The sequence below is a fragment of the Hylobates moloch genome, unplaced genomic scaffold (assembly GCF_009828535.3).
Source record: "Hylobates moloch isolate HMO894 unplaced genomic scaffold, HMol_V3 SCAFFOLD_7, whole genome shotgun sequence".
Classification (NCBI taxonomy): domain Eukaryota; kingdom Metazoa; phylum Chordata; class Mammalia; order Primates; family Hylobatidae; genus Hylobates; species Hylobates moloch.
The window spans coordinates 65,302,041-65,308,150 of NW_026652282.1; the positions used below are offsets into that span (position 1 = coordinate 65,302,041).

Below are 6,110 nucleotides of genomic sequence, written 5' to 3' on the forward strand. Positions count from 1 at the left end.
GTCTCACTCCCACTGTGCTTCTCCCAACAGCCCTGAGTCTCTTTCCAGATGGAGGGTGAGATGGGCTTAAAAACTTGCCTGAGGTTTTTCTGCCTCTCAGCTGTGAAGGAAAAGGGCTTTAGTTCTTCCCCCTGTCTGTGAAGTCCACATGCTGGATTCACACCCTCTTTCGAGTTCTGGCCAGGAGGTTTCTCGCCCTGTTCAAATTATTACACAGCTCAGCTAGAGAATTTTTTCTCCCTTTGGAGTTTTACCCCTGCTCCTCTGGCCATCCTCCTGATGGATCCCTGTGGTGTCAGGCAGGAATGGACTGCCTGAAGACCCAGCGAGCTCCCAGGGCCTTTCTGCTGCTTCTTCTACCCCTGTATTTCACTCGGCTTGGCTCTCTAACTTGACTCAGCTACAGATAAAGTCAGAAACTTCTGTAAATAGACCTTCAGCTTTTCCAGTGCGGGGGTGTGTTTGGGAGAGGAGGATCTCCCTTTCCCACTTCCGCAGTTGGGGCACTCGCAGTATTTGGGGTTTCTCCTGGGTCCTGCAGGAGCAGTCTGCTTACTTCAGAGGATCCTCCCAGGATTGCTGGTTTGTTTTTGGAGTTGATCTGGAATTAAACTTCACAATGCAAGCCTCCACATGGTGCTCTGTCTAGAGCTGCAATCTAGTCCTGCCTCCCATCTGCCAGGATCCCTCAGTAATACCCTCACTTATTTTTGAGAGCTAAAAATCAAAACAATTGAACTCATGCAGATAGAGAGTAGAAGGATGGTTACCAGATGCCGGGAAGTGTAGTGGGAGATGAGGGAGGAAGTGGGGATCGTTATTTGGTATAAAAACATAGAAAGAATAAATAAGACTTAGTATTTGTCAGGACAACAGGATGACTATAGCAAAAAATTATTTATTTGTACATTTTAAAAATAACTAAAAGAGTATAATTAGATTGTTTGTAACATAAAGAATAAATGGTTGAGGTGATTAATACCTCATTTATCCTGATTTGGTTATTGCATATTGTATGCCTGTATCAAAATATCTCATGTACCACATAAGTATTCACTTACCTGGTCTCTACAAAAATAAAAAATAAATTAAAAATACAATTTTAGGTGTATAATAATACTATGTTTTCAAATATAATTTGTATTATTTCAAGGTATATATATAAGTATTTGCAGATAGGATAAAAAATGAAGAAGGGCAATTGATGAATCAACACTGGCCATATATTGATAAAAATTGGGTGGTGGCTATACACATAAAGGCTAATCATATCTTTCTATCTTTGTATACATTTGAAATTTTCTATACTAATGAATTTAGTAGAAATCCCCTGGGTAGTACAAAATAGATTTTCATTTTCTCCAGTGGGTTGCATCTTTTTAAAGACTATTTTTAAAAGCCTCTAATGGTGACACAGATTCCCACATATCTCTAATAGTTTAATTTGTCTCTATTTTCCACTCCATTCTTTCCTCCACCACAGGGTCCTGGCTGTATTTTAACATTCCCCTGCAGTGTCAAGGCCTGGAATTCTGTAGGGCAAGAAGGCTCTTCATAGTCCTCTTTTAGATAAGATTTAGTTCTTCTATGTTCTCTGAAGAAAAGCATGTAGAAGACAACCCACCTCTTCTATTGATCTTATTTATTTCCTATCATATTGTTGCTTTTCTGTATTACTTTGTTAGACCTCCTCTCATCTATGTGTGCAGACAGGGAGGAAAGATATACATGAATGGAACATGAAACACTCATTTTTAAAGGTAGGAAATTATAGATACCCGGGGAGTGAGTCAGATTATCTGGACCCAAATCCCAGTACCATGAGTTACTAGCTTCATGACTTTGACACATTTTTCTGTACTATGAAATGGAATTAATAAAAGTATCTACCTAATATGATAATAGGAAAGTTAAATGAAATAATGCATGTAAAGCACATGGCCTATATTAAGCACTCAAAACATGATAGCTATTATTACTATATCTTCACTGGCATTGTATCTTGCTATTTATCAATTGACAGGTGAAAAACTTTCTGTTGTAATTTGTATCTCATCAATTATTGGATTATTATTTATTTGTCTGATTTTTCTTCTGTATATTTTTCATTCCAATAATTTATTCAATTTTATTGATCAAGTCATGTTTTTCTTGTTGAATAAGTAACCACTGAACAAAATAAGAAAGTGGTGAGGCTGTTTTTTATTTTTATTTATTTTATTTTATTTAGTTTTTATTTTATTTTTATTTTAGCAGAAAGTGCAAGATTGACCTCAATTTATTCAAATTCAGAATTTGTAAGATGGCTCCAATGCTGAGTTGGGGAAAGACCCAGAATCAAGCCTTAAGAAACTTCAACATATTTTTTCGGTTTTGACTATTAGAGTTATGTTAGAGTTGAAAAATGAACTGGAAGGTGCAGCCTTGTTGGAAACAGGCTAGCAGTTCCCAGAAAAGTTAAACATAAAGCTACCATATGACCCAGCAATTCCACTCCTAGTATCTACCTAAGGGAAATAAAAACATATACCCACAACAAAACTTGTACAGAAATTTTCATGGTAGCATTATACATAGTATCCCACAAGTGGAAACAACACAAATTTCCATCAGTTGATTATTGGAAAAAACAAAATGTGGTATATGTATAAAATATATCACCCTGCTTTTATATATCTAAATAATCTTTTCATTAAACCTTTTTCAGTTAAACCCTTTGAGTATGCCATTTACTTTTTCTTTGGACACTGATTGTTAGAGTGGGTTAAGAGTTTTGCATGATTGACTTTATAATTTAAACAATTTTTTTTATTTCTGGTTAAATCACATTTCTTAACCCTAAAACTTATATTGTATCTATTGTTGTTAAATATTAATATCGTTAAATACTTACTCAATTTCTTTTTTATATATAAGCCTATTCAGATTATGTAATTTTTTTGGTGTGAGACATGGCAGATTGTGTCTTTCAAGAACTTTGTCCATTTCATGACCACGGTGAAACCCCGTCTCTACTAAAAATACAAAAAAATTAGCCGGGCGTGGTGGTGGCAGGTGCCTGTAGTCCCAGCTACTCGGGAGGCTGAGGCAGGAGAATGGCGCGAATCCGGGAGGCAGAGCTTGCAATGAGCGGAGATCGCGCCACTGCACTCCAGCCTGGGTGACAGAGTGAGACAATGTCTCAAAAAAAAAAAAAAAAAAAATTAACGCCAAGCTAGAAGGGCTAAGGCAGCATGCAGCCAGAAAACTGGATCTCCAAAAGCTAGTGGAGGCTTTGGAAGACCAGGAATTGAAAGAAAATGTAGAGATAATTGTAACCTGCAGGAATTGATTACCGAGTTATTGGATGAAACTCTTGCTTGCATGGCTGCAGCCATTAATACTGCGGTGGAACAAGAAGCTCAAGTGGAAACCAGTTCAGAGACGAGCAGGTATTCTGATGCTTTTACCACTCAGCATGCTCTCCGTCAAGCTCAGATGTCTAAGGAGCTGGTTGAGTTGCATAAAGTCATTTCACTGAAAGAGACCCTAGCTAGGAAGATAACTCAGAACATCAGCCAACTACAGCCCATTCAGTTCCAATACCAGCATAACATAAAAAATCTAGAATTGGAAGTCATCTTAAAGGAAAAGGAAGAATTGGTTCTTGAACTTCAGACAGCAAAGAAGGATTTCAACCAAGCCAAGTTGAGTGAGGCCACTGAAAATGTCTCCAGGAGCTGGAGGGTCAAATAGCTGATCTGAAGAAGAAACTGAATGAGCAGTCCAAACTTCTGAAACTAAAAGAATCCACAGAGCGTACTGTCTCCAGTTTGAACCAGGATATACAGATGATGAAAAACTAGTGGGTACCGTTAATGTGTCAAATGAAAGGGAATGCTGAGAAGTTTAGACAGTGGAAGCAGAAAAAAAGACAAAGAAGTAATACAGTTAAAAGAACGAGACCGTAAGAGGCAATATGAGCTGCTCAAACTTGAAAGAAACTTCCAGAAACAATCCAATGTGCTAAGATGTAAAACAGAGGAAGCAGTAGCTGCCAACAAGTGTCTCAGGGATGCTCTCCAGAAACAATGGGAAGTTGCAGATAAGCAGAAAGAGACTCAGAGCTATGGAATGGAAGGCACTGCAACTCAAGTGAAGAATTGGCTTGGAAACAAAATTGAGGTTATGGTCACTACTTAGGAAGCCAAACGCCATCTGATGGCCTCCTTGAAGATAGAAAGATCCTGGCTCAGGATGTGGCTCAACTCAAAGAAAAAAAGGAATCTGGGGAGAATCCACCTCCTAAACTCTGGAGACGTACATTCTCCCTTACTGAAGTGTGTGTTCAAGTTTCGGAGTCAGAAGATTCTATTACAAAGCAGATTGAAAGCCTAGAGACTGAAATGGAACTCAGGAGTGCTCTCAGATAGCTGACCTACAGCAGAAGCTGCTGGATACAGAAAGTGAAGACAGACCAAAACAGTGCTGGGAGAATATTGACACCATTCTGGAAGCCAATTGTGCCCTGAAATATTTGATTTGAGAGCTGGTCTCCTCCAAAATACAAGTCAGCAAACTTGAAAGCAGCCTGAAACAAAGCAAGGCCAGCTGTGCTGACATGCAGAAGATGCTGTTTGAGGAACAAAATCATTTTGCTGAGATAGAGACAGAGTTATAAGCTGAGCTGGTCAGAATGGAGCAACAGCACCAAGAGAAGGGGCTGTACCTTCTTGACCAGCTGCAGCAGAGCTAAATGGCAGAAAAGCAGTTAGAGGAATCAGGCAGTGAAAGGGAACAGCAGCTACTGAGCACACTGAAGTGTCAGGATGAAGAACTTGAGAAGATGCAAGAAGAGTGTGAGCAAAATCAACAGTTTTTCTGAGAGAATGAAACCATCAAGCAAAAACTGACCCCTGACCCTTCTACAGGTAGCCAGCAGACAGAAACATCTTCCTAAGGACACTCTTCTATCTCCAGACTCTTCTTGTGAATATGTCCCACCTAAGCCTAAACCTTCTCGTGTTAAACTTCCTGGAGCAAAGAATGGTCATCGAGGATCTAAAATATTGTTCAAAGCATTCTGTATATGAGCATGAGGATGGTGATGGTGATGGTGATAACGGGGATAATGAGGAATGGAAGCCAACAAAATTAGTTAAGGTGGCCAGGAAGAAAATCCAAGGGCATTCCTGCAAGTGCTTGTGTGGGAACAAACAGTGTGGGTGCAGTAAGCAAAATTCAGACTGTGGTGTGGACTGTAGCTGTGACCCCACAAAGTGTCAGAACCACCAGCAAGGAAAGGATAGCTTGAGCACTGTTGAATGGACCCAGAATTCTGAAGGCTCCTTCAAACTGGAGGATCCTACTGAGGTGACCCCAGGATTGAGCTTCTTTAACCCTGTCTGTGCCAAGCCCAATAGCAAGATCCTGAAAGAGATGTGTGACATGGAGCAGGTGCTGTCAAAGAAGACTGCTCCAGTTCTCCCACCCCCTTTTGACCTCCCAGAGTTAAAACATGTAGCAACAGAATACCAAGAAAATAAGCCTTCAGAGAAGGAAGAGAAACAAACTCTAGCCAGCAACACCAGATTCTCCTCTGGCTTCTCCCCTATTGAACAAGATGCCCACTGAAGTTGAAGTAATCATCTCCACACCTCTGTCTCGCTTGGGAGATGCTTTCAGGTTGCAATCAGAGGGGTTTTTTAAATGACTTCTCTGGATTTCAGGTTTCTTGCTGTTGAAATAAGAAAAAGAGCATTACTGAAAAGAAGGTAAACTTTGATGGATGTTGGCCTTCGGCTTCCAGCCCCAGACTACTACTGTCTGTTCTCCAGAAGGGTGCTAAGCCACCTACTGAAGAGAGAACCAACTGACATTCCTAATGACTCATCAGGAATAAGTCCTCAGTATCATCAAGTTGTTTCTTATTTGTGAGCAGTTCAGGCCATCTCCTGATGGGGATGAGGCCAAGGCTTTTTTATCCTTTGGTTGTCCCTGCTTAATGGAGGAGACTAGCCTAGGATGGGGGCCTGGCTCAGATCTTTTACTCCAACTCAAAAATGGAGTTGTGATCTTTCCTTTCCTGACATTCTCCGAATTTTAAGTGTTTCAATAGTATTCTCAATTGT

The 6,110-nt window shown here is 40.0% G+C and overlaps 1 pseudogene; it reads left to right on the top strand.

Moving 5' to 3' along the window:
- Positions 1–3,184: 3,184 nt before the first annotated feature.
- LOC116811341 (chromosome-associated kinesin KIF4A-like) lies at positions 3,185–5,613 on the top strand (annotated as a pseudogene).
- Positions 5,614–6,110: the final 497 nt, after the last annotated feature.